We start from the raw sequence: 21063 nt of genomic DNA, 5'->3' as shown, positions 1-21063 counted from the left end.
CCACTAGTTCACTCGTAAGATCATTTTGAGGCTAACTAGTTGACATGTAAGCCACAAAACGCCCACTAGTTCACTAGTAAGATCATTTTGAGGCTTACAAGTGAAGATGTAAGCCACAAAACGCCCACTAGTTTACTAGTAAGATCATTTTGACGCTTACTAGTGAACACGGAAGGCCATAAATGTGCCCACTAGTTCACTAGTAAGATCATATTGAGGCTTACTATTTGACATATAAGCCACAAAACGCCCACTAGTTCACTAGTAAGATCATTTTGAGGCTTACTAGTGAACATGTAAGCCATAAAACGCCCACTTGTTCACTAGTAAGATCATTTTGACGCTTACTAGTGAACATGTAAGCCACAAAACGCTCACTAGTTCACAAGTAAGGTCATTGTGACGCTTACTAGTGAACACGTAAGCCACAAAAGAACCCACTAGTTCACTATTAAGATCATTTTGAGGCTTACTAGTTGACATGTAAGCCGCAAAACGCCCACTAGTTCACGAGTAAGATCATTTTCACTCTTACTAGTTGACATGTAAGGCCATAAACGTGCCCACTAGTTCACTAGTAAGATCATTTTGAGGCTTACTAGTTGACATGTAAGCCACAAAATGCCCACTAGTTCTCTAGTAAGATCATTTTGAGGCTTACTAGTGAAGATGTAAGCCACAAAACGCCCACTTGTTCACTAGTAAGATCATTTTGACGCTTACTAGTTAACATGTAAGCCACAAAACGCCCACTAGTTCACTAGTAAGATAATTTTGAGGCTTACTTGTTGACATGTAAGCCGCAAAATGCCCACTAGTTCACTCGTAAGATCATTTTGTGGCTTACTAGTTGACATGCAAGCCGCAAAACGCCCACTAGTTCACTAGTAAGATCATTTTGACGCTTACTAGTGAACATGTAAGGCCATAAATGTGCCCACTAGTTCACTAGTAAGATCATTTTGAGGCTTACTCGTTGACATGTAAGCCACAAAACGCTCACTAATTCACTAGTAAGGTCATTTTGACGCTTACTAGTGAACATGTAAGCCACAAAACGCCCACTAGTTCATTAGTAAGATCATTTTGAGGCTTACTTGTTGACATGTAAGCCGCAAAACGGCCACTAGTTCACTAGTAAGATCATTTTGACGCTTACTAGTGAATATGTAAGGCCATAAATGTGCCCACTAGTTCACTAGTAAGATCATTTTGAGGCTTACTCGTTGACATGTAAGCCACAAAACGCTCACTAATTCACTCGTAAGGTCATTTTGACGCTTACTAGTGAACATGTAAGCCACAAAACGCCCACTAGTTCATTAGTAAGATCATTTTGAGGCTTACTTGTTGACATGTAAGCCGCAAAACGCCCACTAGTTCACTAGTAAGATCATTATGAGGCTTACTAGTTGACATGTAAGCCACAAAATCCCCACTAGTTCACTAGTAAGATCATTTTGAGGCTTACTAGTTGACATGTAAGCCGCAAAACGCCCACTAGTTCACTGGTAAGATCATTTTGAGGCTTACTAGTGAACATGTAAGGCCATAAATGTGCCCACTAGTTCACTAGTAAGATCATTTTGAGGCTTACTAGTTGACATGTAAGCCACAAACGCCCACTAGTTCACTAGTAAGATCATTTTGAGGCTTACGAGTGAAGATGTAAGCCACAAAACGCCCACTAGTTCACTAGTAAGATCATTTTGAGGCTTACTAGTTGACATGTAAGCCACAAAACGCTCACTAATTCACTAGTAAGGTCATTTTGACGCTTACTAGTGAACATGTAAGCCACAAAACGCCCACTAGTTCATTAGTAAGATCATTTTGAGGTTTACTTGTTGACATGTAAGCCGCAAAACACCCACTAGTTCACTAGTAAGATCATTTTGACGCTTACTCGTGAACATGTAAGCCACAAAACGCCCACTAGTATACTAGTAAGATCATTTTGAGGCTTACAAGTGAACATGTACGGCCATCAATGTTCCCACTAGTTCACTCGTAAGATCATTTTGGGGCTTACTAGTTGACATGTAAGCCACAAAATCCCCACGAGTTCACTAGTAAGATCATTTTGAGGCTTACTAGTTGACATGTAAGCCGCAAAACGCCCACTAGTTCACTGGTAAGATCATTTTGAGGCTAACTAGTTGACATGTAAGCCACAAAACGCCCACTAGTTCACTAGTAAGATCATTTTGAGGCTTACAAGTGAAGATGTAAGCCACAAAACGCCCACTCGTTTACTAGTAAGATCATTTTGACGCTTACTAGTGAACACGTAAGGCCATAAATGTGCCCACTAGTTCACTAGTAAGATCATATTGAGGCTTACTATTTGACATGTAAGTCACAAAACGCCCACTAGTTCACTAGTAAGATCATTTTGAGGCTTACTAGTGAACATGTAAGCCACAAAACGCCCACTAGTTCACTAGTAAGATCATTTTGAGGCTTACTAGTGAACATGTAAGCCACAAAACGCCCACTAGTTCACTAGTAAGGTCATTTTGACGCTTACTCGTGAACATGTAAGCCACAAATTGTAACTAGTTCACTAGTAAGATCATTTTGAGGCTTACTAGTTGACATGTAAGCCACAAACGCCCACTAGTTCACTAGTAAGATCATTTTGAGGCTTACGAGTGAAGATGTAAGCCACAAAACGCCCACTAGTTCACTAGTAAGATCATTTTGAGGCTTACTAGTTGACATGTAAGCCACAAAACGCTCACTAATTCACTAGTAAGGTCATTTTGACGCTTACTAGTGAACATGTAAGCCACAAAACGCCCACTAGTTCATTAAAAAGATCATTTTGAGGTTTACTTGTTGACATGTAAGCCGCAAAACTCCCACTAGTTCACTCGTAAGATCATTTTGAGGCTTACTAGTTGACATGCAAGCGGCAAAACACCCACTAGTTCACTAGTAAGATCATTTTGACGCTTACTCGTGAACATGTAAGCCACAAAACGCCCACTAGTATACTAGTAAGATCATTTTGAGGCTTACAAGTGAACATGTACGGCCATCAATGTTCCCACTAGTTCACTCGTAAGATCATTTTGGGGCTTACTAGTTGACATGTAAGCCACAAAATCCCCAATAGTTCACTAGTAAGATCATTTTGAGGCTTACTAGTTGACATGTAAGCCGCACAACGCCCACTAGTTCACTGGTAAGATCATTTTTAGGCTAACTAGTTGACATGTAAGCCACAAAACGCCCACTAGTTCACTAGTAAGATCATTTTGAGGCTTACAAGTGAAGATGTAAGCCACAAAACGCCCACTCGTTTACTAGTAAGATCATTTTGACGCTTACTAGTGAACACGTAAGGCCATAAATGTGCCCACTAGTTCACTAGTAAGATCATATTGAGGCTTACTATTTGACATGTAAGTCACAAAACGCCCACTAGTTCACTAGTAAGATCATTTTGAGGCTTACTAGTGAACATGTAAGCAACAAAACGCCCACTAGTTCACTAGTAAGGTCATTTTGACGCTTACTCGTGAACATGTAAGCCACAAATTGTCACTAGTTCACTAGTAAGGTCATTTTGACGCTTACCCGTGAACATGTAAGCCACAGAACGCCCACTAGTTCACTAGTAAGATCATTTTGAGGCTTACTAGTGAACATGTAAGGCCATAAATGTGCCCACTAGTTCACTAGTAAGATCATTTTGACGCCTACTAGTGAACATGTAAGCCACAAAACACTCACTAGTTCACTAGTAAGGTCATTTTGACACTTACTAGTGAACATGTAAGCCACAAAACGCTCACTAGTTCACTAGTAAGATCATTTTGAGGCTTACTAGTGAACATGTAAGGCCATAAATGTGCCCACTAGTTCACTAGTAAGATCATTTTGAGGCTTAGTAGTTGACATGTAAGCCACAAAATGCCCACTAGTTCACTAGTAAGATCATTGTGAGGCTTACTAGTTGACATGTAAGCCGCAAAACGCCCACTAGTTCATTAGTAAGATCATTATGAGGCTTACTTGTTGACATGTAAGCCGCAAAACGCCCACTAGTTCACTCGTAAGATCATTTTGATGCTTACTAGTTGACATGCACGCCGCAAAACGCCCACTAGTTCACTAGTAAGATCATTTTGACGCTTACTCGTGAACATGTAAGCCACAAAACGGCCACTAGTTCACTGGTAAGATCATTTTGAGGCTTACTAGTGAACATTTAAGCCACAAAAGGCCCACTAGTTCACTAGTAAGATCATTTTGAGGCTTACTAGTTGACATGTAAGCCACAAAATCCCCACTATTTCACTAGTAAGATCATTTTGAGGCTTACTAGTTGACATGTAAGCCGCAAAACGCCCACTAGTTCACTGGTAAGATCATTTTGAGGCTTACTAGTTGACATGTAAGCCACAAAATCCCCACTATTTCACTAGTAAGATCATTTTGACGCTTACTAGTGAACACGGAAGGCCATAAATGTGCCCACTAGTTCACTAGTAAGATCATATTGAGGCTTACTATTTGACATATAAGCCACAAAACGCCCACTAGTTCACTAGTAAGATCATTTTGAGGCTTACTAGTGAACATGTAAGCCACAAAACGCCCACTTGTTCACTAGTAAGATCATTTTGACGCTTACTAGTGAACATGTAAGCCACAAAACGCTCACTAGTTCACAAGTAAGGTCATTGTGACGCTTACTAGTGAACACGTAAGCCACAAAAGAACCCACTAGTTCACTATTAAGATCATTTTGAGGCTTACTAGTTGACATGTAAGCCGCAAAACGCCCACTAGTTCACGAGTAAGATCATTTTCACGCTTACTAGTTGACATGTAAGGCCATAAACGTGCCCACTAGTTCACTAGTAAGATCATTTTGAGGCTTACTAGTTGACATGTAAGCCACAAAATGCCCACTAGTTCTCTAGTAAGATCATTTTGAGGCTTATTAGTGAAGATGTAAGCCACAAAACGCCCACTTGTTCACTAGTAAGATCATTTTGACGCTTACTAGTTAACATGTAAGCCACAAAACGCCCACTAGTTCACTAGTAAGATAATTTTGAGGCTTACTTGTTGACATGTAAGCCGCAAAATGCCCACTAGTTCACTCGTAAGATCATTTTGAGGCTAACTAGTTGACATGTAAGCCACAAAACGCCCACTAGTTCACTAGTAAGATCATTTTGAGGCTTACAAGTGAAGATGTAAGCCACAAAACGCCCACTAGTTTACTAGTAAGATCATTTTGACGCTTACTAGTGAACACGGAAGGCCATAAATGTGCCCACTAGTTCACTAGTAAGATCATATTGAGGCTTACTATTTGACATATAAGCCACAAAACGCCCACTAGTTCACTAGTAAGATCATTTTGAGGCTTACTAGTGAACATGTAAGCCACAAAACGCCCACTTGTTCACTAGTAAGATCATTTTGACGCTTACTAGTGAACATGTAAGCCACAAAACGCTCACTAGTTCACAAGTAAGGTCATTGTGACGCTTACTAGTGAACACGTAAGCCACAAAAGAACCCACTAGTTCACTATTAAGATCATTTTGAGGCTTACTAGTTGACATGTAAGCCGCAAAACGCCCACTAGTTCACGAGTAAGATCATTTTCACGCTTACTAGTTGACATGTAAGGCCATAAACGTGCCCACTAGTTCACTAGTAAGATCATTTTGAGGCTTACTAGTTGACATGTAAGCCACAAAATGCCCACTAGTTCTCTAGTAAGATCATTTTGAGGCTTACTAGTGAAGATGTAAGCCACAAAACGCCCACTTGTTCACTAGTAAGATCATTTTGACGCTTACTAGTTAACATGTAAGCCACAAAACGCCCACTAGTTCACTAGTAAGATAATTTTGAGGCTTACTTGTTGACATGTAAGCCGCAAAATGCCCACTAGTTCACTCGTAAGATCATTTTGTGGCTTACTAGTTGACATGCAAGCCGCAAAACGCCCACTAGTTCACTAGTAAGATCATTTTGACGCTTACTAGTGAACATGTAAGGCCATAAATGTGCCCACTAGTTCACTAGTAAGATCATTTTGAGGCTTACTCGTTGACATGTAAGCCACAAAACGCTCACTAATTCACTAGTAAGGTCATTTTGACGCTTACTAGTGAACATGTAAGCCACAAAACGCCCACTAGTTCATTAGTAAGATCATTTTGAGGCTTACTTGTTGACATGTAAGCCGCAAAACGGCCACTAGTTCACTAGTAAGATCATTTTGACGCTTACTAGTGAATATGTAAGGCCATAAATGTGCCCACTAGTTCACTAGTAAGATCATTTTGAGGCTTACTCGTTGACATGTAAGCCACAAAACGCTCACTAATTCACTCGTAAGGTCATTTTGACGCTTACTAGTGAACATGTAAGCCACAAAACGCCCACTAGTTCATTAGTAAGATCATTTTGAGGCTTACTTGTTGACATGTAAGCCGCAAAACGCCCACTAGTTCACTAGTAAGATCATTATGAGGCTTACTAGTTGACATGTAAGCCACAAAATCCCCACTAGTTCACTAGTAAGATCATTTTGAGGCTTACTAGTTGACATGTAAGCCGCAAAACGCCCACTAGTTCACTGGTAAGATCATTTTGAGGCTTACTAGTGAACATGTAAGGCCATAAATGTGCCCACTAGTTCACTAGTAAGATCATTTTGAGGCTTACTAGTTGACATGTAAGCCACAAACGCCCACTAGTTCACTAGTAAGATCATTTTGAGGCTTACGAGTGAAGATGTAAGCCACAAAACGCCCACTAGTTCACTAGTAAGATCATTTTGAGGCTTACTAGTTGACATGTAAGCCACAAAACGCTCACTAATTCACTAGTAAGGTCATTTTGACGCTTACTAGTGAACATGTAAGCCACAAAACGCCCACTAGTTCATTAGTAAGATCATTTTGAGGTTTACTTGTTGACATGTAAGCCGCAAAACACCCACTAGTTCACTAGTAAGATCATTTTGACGCTTACTCGTGAACATGTAAGCCACAAAACGCCCACTAGTATACTAGTAAGATCATTTTGAGGCTTACAAGTGAACATGTACGGCCATCAATGTTCCCACTAGTTCACTCGTAAGATCATTTTGGGGCTTACTAGTTGACATGTAAGCCACAAAATCCCCACGAGTTCACTAGTAAGATCATTTTGAGGCTTACTAGTTGACATGTAAGCCGCAAAACGCCCACTAGTTCACTGGTAAGATCATTTTGAGGCTAACTAGTTGACATGTAAGCCACAAAACGCCCACTAGTTCACTAGTAAGATCATTTTGAGGCTTACAAGTGAAGATGTAAGCCACAAAACGCCCACTCGTTTACTAGTAAGATCATTTTGACGCTTACTAGTGAACACGTAAGGCCATAAATGTGCCCACTAGTTCACTAGTAAGATCATATTGAGGCTTACTATTTGACATGTAAGTCACAAAACGCCCACTAGTTCACTAGTAAGATCATTTTGAGGCTTACTAGTGAACATGTAAGCCACAAAACGCCCACTAGTTCACTAGTAAGATCATTTTGAGGCTTACTAGTGAACATGTAAGCCACAAAACGCCCACTAGTTCACTAGTAAGGTCATTTTGACGCTTACTCGTGAACATGTAAGCCACAAATTGTCACTAGTTCACTAGTAAGATCATTTTGAGGCTTACTAGTTGACATGTAAGCCACAAACGCCCACTAGTTCACTAGTAAGATCATTTTGAGGCTTACGAGTGAAGATGTAAGCCACAAAACGCCCACTAGTTCACTAGTAAGATCATTTTGAGGCTTACTAGTTGACATGTAAGCCACAAAACGCTCACTAATTCACTAGTAAGGTCATTTTGACGCTTACTAGTGAACATGTAAGCCACAAAACGCCCACTAGTTCATTAAAAAGATCATTTTGAGGTTTACTTGTTGACATGTAAGCCGCAAAACTCCCACTAGTTCACTCGTAAGATCATTTTGAGGCTTACTAGTTGACATGCAAGCGGCAAAACACCCACTAGTTCACTAGTAAGATCATTTTGACGCTTACTCGTGAACATGTAAGCCACAAAACGCCCACTAGTATACTAGTAAGATCATTTTGAGGCTTACAAGTGAACATGTACGGCCATCAATGTTCCCACTAGTTCACTCGTAAGATCATTTTGGGGCTTACTAGTTGACATGTAAGCCACAAAATCCCCAATAGTTCACTAGTAAGATCATTTTGAGGCTTACTAGTTGACATGTAAGCCGCACAACGCCCACTAGTTCACTGGTAAGATCATTTTTAGGCTAACTAGTTGACATGTAAGCCACAAAACGCCCACTAGTTCACTAGTAAGATCATTTTGAGGCTTACAAGTGAAGATGTAAGCCACAAAACGCCCACTCGTTTACTAGTAAGATCATTTTGACGCTTACTAGTGAACACGTAAGGCCATAAATGTGCCCACTAGTTCACTAGTAAGATCATATTGAGGCTTACTATTTGACATGTAAGTCACAAAACGCCCACTAGTTCACTAGTAAGATCATTTTGAGGCTTACTAGTGAACATGTAAGCAACAAAACGCCCACTAGTTCACTAGTAAGGTCATTTTGACGCTTACTCGTGAACATGTAAGCCACAAATTGTCACTAGTTCACTAGTAAGGTCATTTTGACGCTTACCCGTGAACATGTAAGCCACAGAACGCCCACTAGTTCACTAGTAAGATCATTTTGAGGCTTACTAGTGAACATGTAAGGCCATAAATGTGCCCACTAGTTCACTAGTAAGATCATTTTGACGCCTACTAGTGAACATGTAAGCCACAAAACACTCACTAGTTCACTAGTAAGGTCATTTTGACACTTACTAGTGAACATGTAAGCCACAAAACGCTCACTAGTTCACTAGTAAGATCATTTTGAGGCTTACTAGTGAACATGTAAGGCCATAAATGTGCCCACTAGTTCACTAGTAAGATCATTTTGAGGCTTAGTAGTTGACATGTAAGCCACAAAATGCCCACTAGTTCACTAGTAAGATCATTGTGAGGCTTACTAGTTGACATGTAAGCCGCAAAACGCCCACTAGTTCATTAGTAAGATCATTATGAGGCTTACTTGTTGACATGTAAGCCGCAAAACGCCCACTAGTTCACTCGTAAGATCATTTTGATGCTTACTAGTTGACATGCACGCCGCAAAACGCCCACTAGTTCACTAGTAAGATCATTTTGACGCTTACTCGTGAACATGTAAGCCACAAAACGGCCACTAGTTCACTGGTAAGATCATTTTGAGGCTTACTAGTGAACATTTAAGCCACAAAAGGCCCACTAGTTCACTAGTAAGATCATTTTGAGGCTTACTAGTTGACATGTAAGCCACAAAATCCCCACTATTTCACTAGTAAGATCATTTTGAGGCTTACTAGTTGACATGTAAGCCGCAAAACGCCCACTAGTTCACTGGTAAGATCATTTTGAGGCTTACTCGTTGACATGTAAGCCACAAAATCCCCACTATTTCACTAGTAAGATCATTTTGACGCTTACTAGTGAACACGGAAGGCCATAAATGTGCCCACTAGTTCACTAGTAAGATCATATTGAGGCTTACTATTTGACATATAAGCCACAAAACGCCCACTAGTTCACTAGTAAGATCATTTTGAGGCTTACTAGTGAACATGTAAGCCATAAAACGCCCACTTGTTCACTAGTAAGATCATTTTGACGCTTACTAGTGAACATGTAAGCCACAAAACGCTCACTAGTTCACAAGTAAGGTCATTGTGACGCTTACTAGTGAACACGTAAGCCACAAAAGAACCCACTAGTTCACTATTAAGATCATTTTGAGGCTTACTAGTTGACATGTAAGCCGCAAAACGCCCACTAGTTCACGAGTGAGATCATTTTCACTCTTACTAGTTGACATGTAAGGCCATAAACGTGCCCACTACTTCACTAGTAAGATCATTTTGAGGCTTACTAGTTGACATGTAAGCCACAAAATGCCCACTAGTTCTCTAGTAAGATCATTTTGAGGCTTACTAGTGAAGATGTAAGCCACAAAACGCCCACTTGTTCACTAGTAAGATCATTTTGACGCTTACTAGTTAACATGTAAGCCACAAAACGCCCACTAGTTCACTAGTAAGATAATTTTGAGGCTTACTTGTTGACATGTAAGCCGCAAAATGCCCACTAGTTCACACGTAAGATCATTTTGTGGCTTACTAGTTGACATGCAAGCCGCAAAACGCCCACTAGTTCACTAGTAAGATCATTTTGACGCTTACTAGTGAACATGTAAGGCCATAAATGTGCCCACTAGTTCACTAGTAAGATCATTTTGAGGCTTACTCGTTGACATGTAAGCCACAAAACGCTCACTAATTCACTAGTAAGGTCATTTTGACGCTTACTAGTGAACATGTAAGCCACAAAACGCCCACTAGTTCATTAGTAAGATCATTTTGAGGCTTACTTGTTGACATGTAAGCCGCAAAACGGCCACTAGTTCACTAGTAAGATCATTTTGACGCTTACTAGTGAATATGTAAGGCCATAAATGTGCCCACTAGTTCACTAGTAAGATCATTTTGAGGCTTACTCGTTGACATGTAAGCCACAAAACGCTCACTAATTCACTCGTAAGGTCATTTTGACGCTTACTAGTGAACATGTAAGCCACAAAACGCCCACTAGTTCATTAGTAAGATCATTTTGAGGCTTACTTGTTGACATGTAAGCCGCAAAACGCCCACTAGTTCACTAGTAAGATCATTATGAGGCTTACTAGTTGACATGTAAGCCACAAAATCCCCACTAGTTCACTAGTAAGATCATTTTGAGGCTTACTAGTTGACATGTAAGCCGCAAAACGCCCACTAGTTCACTGGTAAGATCATTTTGAGGCTTACTAGTGAACATGTAAGGCCATAAATGTGCCCACTAGTTCACTAGTAAGATCATTTTGAGGCTTACTAGTTGACATGTAAGCCACAAACGCCCACTAGTTCACTAGTAAGATCATTTTGAGGCTTACGAGTGAAGATGTAAGCCACAAAACGCCCACTAGTTCACTAGTAAGATCATTTTGAGGCTTACTAGTTGACATGTAAGCCACAAAACGCTCACTAATTCACTAGTAAGGTCATTTTGACGCTTACTAGTGAACATGTAAGCCACAAAACGCCCACTAGTTCATTAGTAAGATCATTTTGAGGTTTACTTGTTGACATGTAAGCCGCAAAACACCCACTAGTTCACTAGTAAGATCATTTTGACGCTTACTCGTGAACATGTAAGCCACAAAACGCCCACTAGTATACTAGTAAGATCATTTTGAGGCTTACAAGTGAACATGTACGGCCATCAATGTTCCCACTAGTTCACTCGTAAGATCATTTTGGGGCTTACTAGTTGACATGTAAGCCACAAAATCCCCACGAGTTCACTAGTAAGATCATTTTGAGGCTTACTAGTTGACATGTAAGCCGCAAAACGCCCACTAGTTCACTGGTAAGATCATTTTGAGGCTAACTAGTTGACATGTAAGCCACAAAACGCCCACTAGTTCACTAGTAAGATCATTTTGAGGCTTACAAGTGAAGATGTAAGCCACAAAACGCCCCCTCGTTTACTAGTAAGATCATTTTGACGCTTACTAGTGAACACGTAAGGCCATAAATGTGCCCACTAGTTCACTAGTAAGATCATATTGAGGCTTACTATTTGACATGTAAGTCACAAAACGCCCACTAGTTCACTAGTAAGATCATTTTGAGGCTTACTAGTGAACATGTAAGCCACAAAACGCCCACTAGTTCACTAGTAAGATCATTTTGAGGCTTACTAGTGAACATGTAAGCCACAAAACGCCCACTAGTTCACTAGTAAGGTCATTTTGACGCTTACTCGTGAACATGTAAGCCACAAATTGTAACTAGTTCACTAGTAAGATCATTTTGAGGCTTACTAGTTGACATGTAAGCCACAAACGCCCACTAGTTCACTAGTAAGATCATTTTGAGGCTTACGAGTGAAGATGTAAGCCACAAAACGCCCACTAGTTCACTAGTAAGATCATTTTGAGGCTTACTAGTTGACATGTAAGCCACAAAACGCTCACTAATTCACTAGTAAGGTCATTTTGACGCTTACTAGTGAACATGTAAGCCACAAAACGCCCACTAGTTCATTAAAAAGATCATTTTGAGGTTTACTTGTTGACATGTAAGCCGCAAAACTCCCACTAGTTCACTCGTAAGATCATTTTGAGGCTTACTAGTTGACATGCAAGCGGCAAAACACCCACTAGTTCACTAGTAAGATCATTTTGACGCTTACTCGTGAACATGTAAGCCACAAAACGCCCACTAGTATACTAGTAAGATCATTTTGAGGCTTACAAGTGAACATGTACGGCCATCAATGTTCCCACTAGTTCACTCGTAAGATCATTTTGGGGCTTACTAGTTGACATGTAAGCCACAAAATCCCCAATAGTTCACTAGTAAGATCATTTTGAGGCTTACTAGTTGACATGTAAGCCGCACAACGCCCACTAGTTCACTGGTAAGATCATTTTTAGGCTAACTAGTTGACATGTAAGCCACAAAACGCCCACTAGTTCACTAGTAAGATCATTTTGAGGCTTACAAGTGAAGATGTAAGCCACAAAACGCCCACTCGTTTACTAGTAAGATCATTTTGACGCTTACTAGTGAACACGTAAGGCCATAAATGTGCCCACTAGTTCACTAGTAAGATCATATTGAGGCTTACTATTTGACATGTAAGTCACAAAACGCCCACTAGTTCACTAGTAAGATCATTTTGAGGCTTACTAGTGAACATGTAAGCAACAAAACGCCCACTAGTTCACTAGTAAGGTCATTTTGACGCTTACTCGTGAACATGTAAGCCACAAATTGTCACTAGTTCACTAGTAAGGTCATTTTGACGCTTACCCGTGAACATGTAAGCCACAGAACGCCCACTAGTTCACTAGTAAGATCATTTTGAGGCTTACTAGTGAACATGTAAGGCCATAAATGTGCCCACTAGTTCACTAGTAAGATCATTTTGACGCCTACTAGTGAACATGTAAGCCACAAAACACTCACTAGTTCACTAGTAAGGTCATTTTGACACTTACTAGTGAACATGTAAGCCACAAAACGCTCACTAGTTCACTAGTAAGATCATTTTGAGGCTTACTAGTGAACATGTAAGGCCATAAATGTGCCCACTAGTTCACTAGTAAGATCATTTTGAGGCTTAGTAGTTGACATGTAAGCCACAAAATGCCCACTAGTTCACTAGTAAGATCATTGTGAGGCTTACTAGTTGACATGTAAGCCGCAAAACGCCCACTAGTTCATTAGTAAGATCATTATGAGGCTTACTTGTTGACATGTAAGCCGCAAAACGCCCACTAGTTCACTCGTAAGATCATTTTGATGCTTACTAGTTGACATGCACGCCGCAAAACGCCCACTAGTTCACTAGTAAGATCATTTTGACGCTTACTCGTGAACATGTAAGCCACAAAACGGCCACTAGTTCACTGGTAAGATCATTTTGAGGCTTACTAGTGAACATTTAAGCCACAAAAGGCCCACTAGTTCACTAGTAAGATCATTTTGAGGCTTACTAGTTGACATGTAAGCCACAAAATCCCCACTATTTCACTAGTAAGATCATTTTGAGGCTTACTAGTTGACATGTAAGCCGCAAAACGCCCACTAGTTCACTGGTAAGATCATTTTGAGGCTTACTCGTTGACATGTAAGCCACAAAATCCCCACTATTTCACTAGTAAGATCATTTTGACGCTTACTAGTGAACACGGAAGGCCATAAATGTGCCCACTAGTTCACTAGTAAGATCATATTGAGGCTTACTATTTGACATATAAGCCACAAAACGCCCACTAGTTCACTAGTAAGATCATTTTGAGGCTTACTAGTGAACATGTAAGCCACAAAACGCCCACTTGTTCACTAGTAAGATCATTTTGACGCTTACTAGTGAACATGTAAGCCACAAAACGCTCACTAGTTCACAAGTAAGGTCATTGTGACGCTTACTAGTGAACACGTAAGCCACAAAAGAACCCACTAGTTCACTATTAAGATCATTTTGAGGCTTACTAGTTGACATGTAAGCCGCAAAACGCCCACTAGTTCACGAGTAAGATCATTTTCACGCTTACTAGTTGACATGTAAGGCCATAAACGTGCCCACTAGTTCACTAGTAAGATCATTTTGAGGCTTACTAGTTGACATGTAAGCCACAAAATGCCCACTAGTTCTCTAGTAAGATCATTTTGAGGCTTATTAGTGAAGATGTAAGCCACAAAACGCCCACTTGTTCACTAGTAAGATCATTTTGACGCTTACTAGTTAACATGTAAGCCACAAAACGCCCACTAGTTCACTAGTAAGATAATTTTGAGGCTTACTTGTTGACATGTAAGCCGCAAAATGCCCACGAGTTCACTCGTAAGATCATTTTGAGGCTAACTAGTTGACATGTAAGCCACAAAACGCCCACTAGTTCACTAGTAAGATCATTTTGAGGCTTACAAGTGAAGATGTAAGCCACAAAACGCCCACTAGTTTACTAGTAAGATCATTTTGACGCTTACTAGTGAACACGGAAGGCCATAAATGTGCCCACTAGTTCACTAGTAAGATCATATTGAGGCTTACTATTTGACATATAAGCCACAAAACGCCCACTAGTTCACTAGTAAGATCATTTTGAGGCTTACTAGTGAACATGTAAGCCACAAAACGCCCACTTGTTCACTAGTAAGATCATTTTGACGCTTACTAGTGAACATGTAAGCCACAAAACGCTCACTAGTTCACAAGTAAGGTCATTGTGACGCTTACTAGTGAACACGTAAGCCACAAAAGAACCCACTAGTTCACTATTAAGATCATTTTGAGGCTTACTAGTTGACATGTAAGCCGCAAAACGCCCACTAGTTCACGAGTAAGATCATTTTCACGCTTACTAGTTGACATGTAAGGCCATAAACGTGCCCACTAGTTCACTAGTAAGATCATTTTGAGGCTTACTAGTTGACATGTAAGCCACAAAATGCCCACTAGTTCTCTAGTAAGATCATTTTGAGGCTTACTAGTGAAGATGTAAGCCACAAAACGCCCACTTGTTCACTAGTAAGATCATTTTGACGCTTACTAGTTAACATGTAAGCCACAAAACGCCCACTAGTTCACTAGTAAGATAATTTTGAGGCTTACTTGTTGACATGTAAGCCGCAAAATGCCCACTAGTTCACTCGTAAGATCATTTTGTGGCTTACTAGTTGACATGCAAGCCGCAAAACGCCCACTAGTTCACTAGTAAGATCATTTTGACGCTTACTAGTGAACATGTAAGGCCATAAATGTGCCCACTAGTTCACTAGTAAGATCATTTTGAGGCTTACTCGTTGACATGTAAGCCGCAAAACGGCCACTAGTTCACTAGTAAGATCATTTTGACGCTTACTAGTGAATATGTAAGGCCATAAATGTGCCCACTAGTTCACTAGTAAGATCATTTTGAGGCTTACTCGTTGACATGTAAGCCACAAAACGCTCACTAATTCACTCGTAAGGTCATTTTGACGCTTACTAGTGAACATGTAAGCCACAAAACGCCCACTAGTTCATTAGTAAGATCATTTTGAGGCTTACTTGTTGACATGTAAGCCGCAAAACGCCCACTAGTTCACTAGTAAGATCATTATGAGGCTTACTAGTTGACATGTAAGCCACAAAATCCCCACTAGTTCACTAGTAAGATCATTTTGAGGCTTACTAGTTGACATGTAAGCCGCAAAACGCCCGCTAGTTCACTGGTAAGATCATTTTGAGGCTTACTAGTGAACATGTAAGGCCATAAATGTGCCCACTAGTTCACTAGTAAGATCATTTTGAGGCTTACTAGTTGACATGTAAGCCACAAACGCCCACTAGTTCACTAGTAAGATCATTTTGAGGCTTACGAGTGAAGATGTAAGCCACAAAACGCCCACTAGTTCACTAGTAAGATCATTTTGAGGCTTACTAGTTGACATGTAAGCCACAAAACGCTCACTAATTCACTAGTAAGGTCATTTTGACGCTTACTCGTGAACATGTAAGCCACAAAACGCCCACTAGTATACTAGTAAGATCATTTTGAGGCTTACAAGTGAACATGTACGGCCATCAATGTTCCCACTAGTTCACTCGTAAGATCATTTTGGGGCTTACTAGTTGACATGTAAGCCACAAAATCCCCACGAGTTCACTAGTAAGATCATTTTGAGGCTTACTAGTTGACATGTAAGCCGCAAAACGCCCACTAGTTCACTGGTAAGATCATTTTGAGGCTAACTAGTTGACATGTAAGCCACAAAACGCCCACTAGTTCACTAGTAAGATCATTTTGAGGCTTACAAGTGAAGATGTAAGCCACAAAACGCCCACTCGTTTACTAGTAAGATCATTTTGACGCTTACTAGTGAACACGTAAGGCCATAAATGTGCCCACTAGTTCACTAGTAAGATCATATTGAGGCTTACTATTTGACATGTAAGTCACAAAACGCCCACTAGTTCACTAGTAAGATCATTTTGAGGCTTACTAGTGAACATGTAAGCCACAAAACGCCCACTAATTCACTAGTAAGGTCATTTTGACGCTTACTAGTGAACATGTAAGCCACAAAACGCCCACTAGTTCATTAGTAAGATCATTTTGAGGCTTACTTGTTGACATGTAAGCCGCAAAACGGCCACTAGTTCACTAGTAAGATCATTTTGACGCTTACTCGTGAACATGTAAGCCACAAAACGCCCACGAGTTCACTGGTAAGATCATTTTGAGGCTTACTAGTGAACATGTAAGGCCATAAATGTGCCCACTAGTTCACTGGTAAGATCATTTTGAGGCTTACTAGTTGACATATAAGCCGCAAAACCCCCATTAGTTCACTGGTAAGATCATTTTGAGGCTTACTTGTTGACATGTAAGCCGCAAAACGGCCACTAGTTCACTAGTAAGATCATTTTGACGCTTACTCGTGAACATGTAAGCCACAAAACGCCCACGAGTTCACTGGTAAGATCATTTTGAGGCTTACTAGTGAACATGTAAGGCCATAAATGTGCCCACTAGTTCACTGGTAAGATCATTCTGAGGCTTACTAGTTGACATGTAAGCCACAAAATCCCCACTAGTTCACTAGTAAGATCATTTTGAGGCTTACTAGTTGACATATAAGCTGCAAAACCCCCACTAGTTCACTGGTAAGATCGTTTTGAGGCTTACTAGTGAACATGTAAGGCCATAAATGTGCCCACTAGTTCACGAGTAAGATCATTTTGAGGCTTACTAGTTGACATGTAAGCCACAAAACGCCCACTAGTTCACTAGTAAGATCATTTTGAGTCTTACTAGTGAACATGTAAGCCACAAAACGCCCACTAGTTCACTAGTAAGATCATTTTGACGCTTACTAGTGAACATGTAAGCCACAAAACGCTCACTAGTTCATAAGTAAGGTCATTGTGACGCTTACTAGTGAACATGTCATCCACAAAAGAACCCACTAGTTCACTAGTAAGATCATTTTGAGGCTTACTAGTTGACATGTAAGCCATAAAATGCCCCTTAGCTCACTCTTAAGATCATTTTGAGGCTTACTAGTGAACATGTAAGCCACAAAACGCCCACTAGTTCACTAGTAAGATAATTTTGAGGCTTACTTGTTGACATGTAAGCCGCAAAATGCCCACTAGTTCACTCGTAAGATCATTTTGAGGCTAACTAGTTGACATGTAAGCCACAAAACGCCCACTAGTTCACTAGTAAGATCATTTTGAGGCTTACAAGTGAAGATGTAAGCCACAAAACGCCCACTAGTTTACTAGTAAGATCATTTTGACGCTTACTAGTGAACACGGAAGGCCATAAATGTGCCCACTAGTTCACTAGTAAGATCATATTGAGGCTTACTATTTGACATATAAGCCACAAAACGCCCACTAGTTCACTAGTAAGATCATTTTGAGGCTTACTAGTGAACATGTAAGCCACAAAACGCCCACTTGTTCACTAGTAAGATCATTTTGACGCTTACTAGTGAACATGTAAGCCACAAAACGCTCACTAGTTCACAAGTAAGGTCATTGTGACGCTTACTAGTGAACACGTAAGCCACAAAAGAACCCACTAGTTCACTATTAAGATCATTTTGAGGCTTACTAGTTGACATGTAAGCCGCAAAACGCCCACTAGTTCACGAGTAAGATCATTTTCACGCTTACTAGTTGACATGTAAGGCCATAAACGTGCCCACTAGTTCATTAGTAAGATCATTTTGAGGCTTACTAGTTGACATGTAAGCCACAAAATGCCCACTAGTTCTCTAGTAAGATCATTTTGAGGCTTACTAGTGAAGATGTAAGCCACAAAACGCCCACTTGTTCACTAGTAAGATCATTTTGACGCTTACTAGTTAACATGTAAGCCACAAAACGCCCACTAGTTCACTAGTAAGATAATTTTGAGGCTTACTTGTTGACATGTAAGCCGCAAAATGCCCACTAGTTCACTCGTAAGATCATTTTGTGGCTTACTAGTTGACATGCAAGCCGCAAAACGCCCACTAGTTCACTAGTAAGATAATTTTGACGCTTACTAGTGAACATGTAAGGCCATAAATGTGCCCACTAGTTCACTAGTAAGATCATTTTGAGGCTTACTTGTTGACATGTAAGCCGCAAAACGGCCACTAGTTCACTAGTAAGATCATTTTGACGCTTACTCGTGAACATGTAAGCCACAAAACGCCCACGAGTTCACTGGTAAGATCATTTTGAGGCTTACTAGTGAACATGTAAGGCCATAAATGTGCCCACTAGTTCACTGGTAAGATCATTTTGAGGCTTACTAGTTGACATATAAGCCGCAAAACCCCCACTAGTTCACTGGTAAGATCATTTTGAGGCTTACTTGTTGACATGTAAGCCGCAAAACGGCCACTAGTTCACTAGTAAGATCATTTTGACGCTTACTCGTGAACATGTAAGCCACAAAACGCCCACGAGTTCACTGGTAAGATCATTTTGAGGCTTACTAGTGAACATGTAAGGCCATAAATGTGCCCACTAGTTCACTGGTAAGATCATTCTGAGGCTTACTAGTTGACATGTAAGCCACAAAATCCCCACTAGTTCACTAGTAAGATCATTTTGAGGCTTACTAGTTGACATATAAGCTGCAAAACCCCCACTAGTTCACTGGTAAGATCGTTTTGAGGCTTACTAGTGAACATGTAAGGCCATAAATGTGCCCACTAGTTCACGAGTAAGATCATTTTGAGGCTTACTAGTTGACATGTAAGCCACAAAACGCCCACTAGTTCACTAGTAAGATCATTTTGAGTCTTACTAGTGAACATGTAAGCCACAAAACGCCCACTAGTTCACTAGTAAGATCATTTTGACGCTTACTAGTGAACATGTAAGCCACAAAACGCTCACTAGTTCATAAGTAAGGTCATTGTGACGCTTACTAGTGAACATGTCATCCACAAAAGAACCCACTAGTTCACTAGTAAGATATTTGAGGCTTACTAGTTGACATGTAAGCCATAAAACGCCCCTTAGCTCACTCGTAAGATCATTTTGAGGCTTACTAGTGAACATGTAAGCCACAAAACGCTCATTAGTTCACTAGTAAGGTCATTTTGACCCTTACTCGTGAACATGTAAGCCACAAAACGGCCACTAGTTCACTAGTAAGATCATTTTGAGGCTTACTATTGAACATGTAAGCCACAAAACGGCCACTAGTTCACTAGTAAGATCATTCTGACGCTTACCGGTGAACATGTAAGCCACAGAACGCCCACTAGTTCACTAGTAAGATCATTTTGAGGCTTACTAGTTGACATATAAGCTGCAAAACCCCCACTAGTTCACTGGTAAGATCGTTTTGAGGCTTACTAGTGAACATGTAAGGCCATAAATGTGCCCACTAGTTCACGAGTAAGATCATTTTGAGGCTTACTAGTTGACATGTAAGCCACAAAATCCCCACTAGTTCACTAGTAAGATCATTTTGAGGCTTACTAGTTGACATATAAGCTGCAAAACCCCCACTAGTTCACTGGTAAGATCGTTTTGAGGCTTACTAGTGAACATGTAAGGCCATAAATGTGCCCACTAGTTCACGAGTAAGATCATTTTGAGGCTTACTAGTTGACATGTAAGCCACAAAACGCCCACTAGTTCACTAGTAAGATCATTTTGAGTCTTACTAGTGAACATGTAAGCCACAAAACGCCCACTAGTTCACTAGTAAGATCATTTTGACGCTTACTAGTGAACATGTAAGCCACAAAACGCTCACTAGTTCATAAGTAAGGTCATTGTGACGCTTACTAGTGAACATGTCATCCACAAAAGAACCCACTAGTTCACTAGTAAGATCATTTTGAGGCTTACTAGTTGACATGTAAGCCATAAAACGCCCCTTAGCTCACTCGTAAGATCATTTTGAGGCTTACTAGTGAACATGTAAGCCACAAAACGCTCATTAGTTCACTAGTAAGGTCATTTTGACCCTTACTCGTGAACATGTAAGCCACAAAACGGCCACTAGTTCACTAGTAAGATCATTTTGAGGCTTACTATTGAACATGTAAGCCACAAAACGGCCACTAGTTCACTAGTAAGATCATTCTGACGCTTACCGGTGAACATGTAAGCCACAGAACGCCCACTAGTTCACTAGTAAGATCATTTTGAGGCTTACTAGTGAACATGTAAAGCCATAAATGTGACCACTAGTTCACTAGTAAGATCATTTTGACACTTACTAGTGAACATGTAAGCCACAAAACGCTCACTAGTTCACTAGTAAGATCATTTTGAGGCTTACTCCTGAACATGTAAGGCCATAAATGTGCCCACTAGTTCACTAGTAAGATCATTTTGAGGCTTAGTAGTTGACATGTAAGCCACAAAAT

The sequence above is a fragment of the Hippocampus zosterae genome, chromosome 5 (assembly GCF_025434085.1).
Source record: "Hippocampus zosterae strain Florida chromosome 5, ASM2543408v3, whole genome shotgun sequence".
NCBI lineage: Eukaryota > Metazoa > Chordata > Actinopteri > Syngnathiformes > Syngnathidae > Hippocampus > Hippocampus zosterae.
This window is presented reverse-complemented; position numbering follows the sequence as displayed.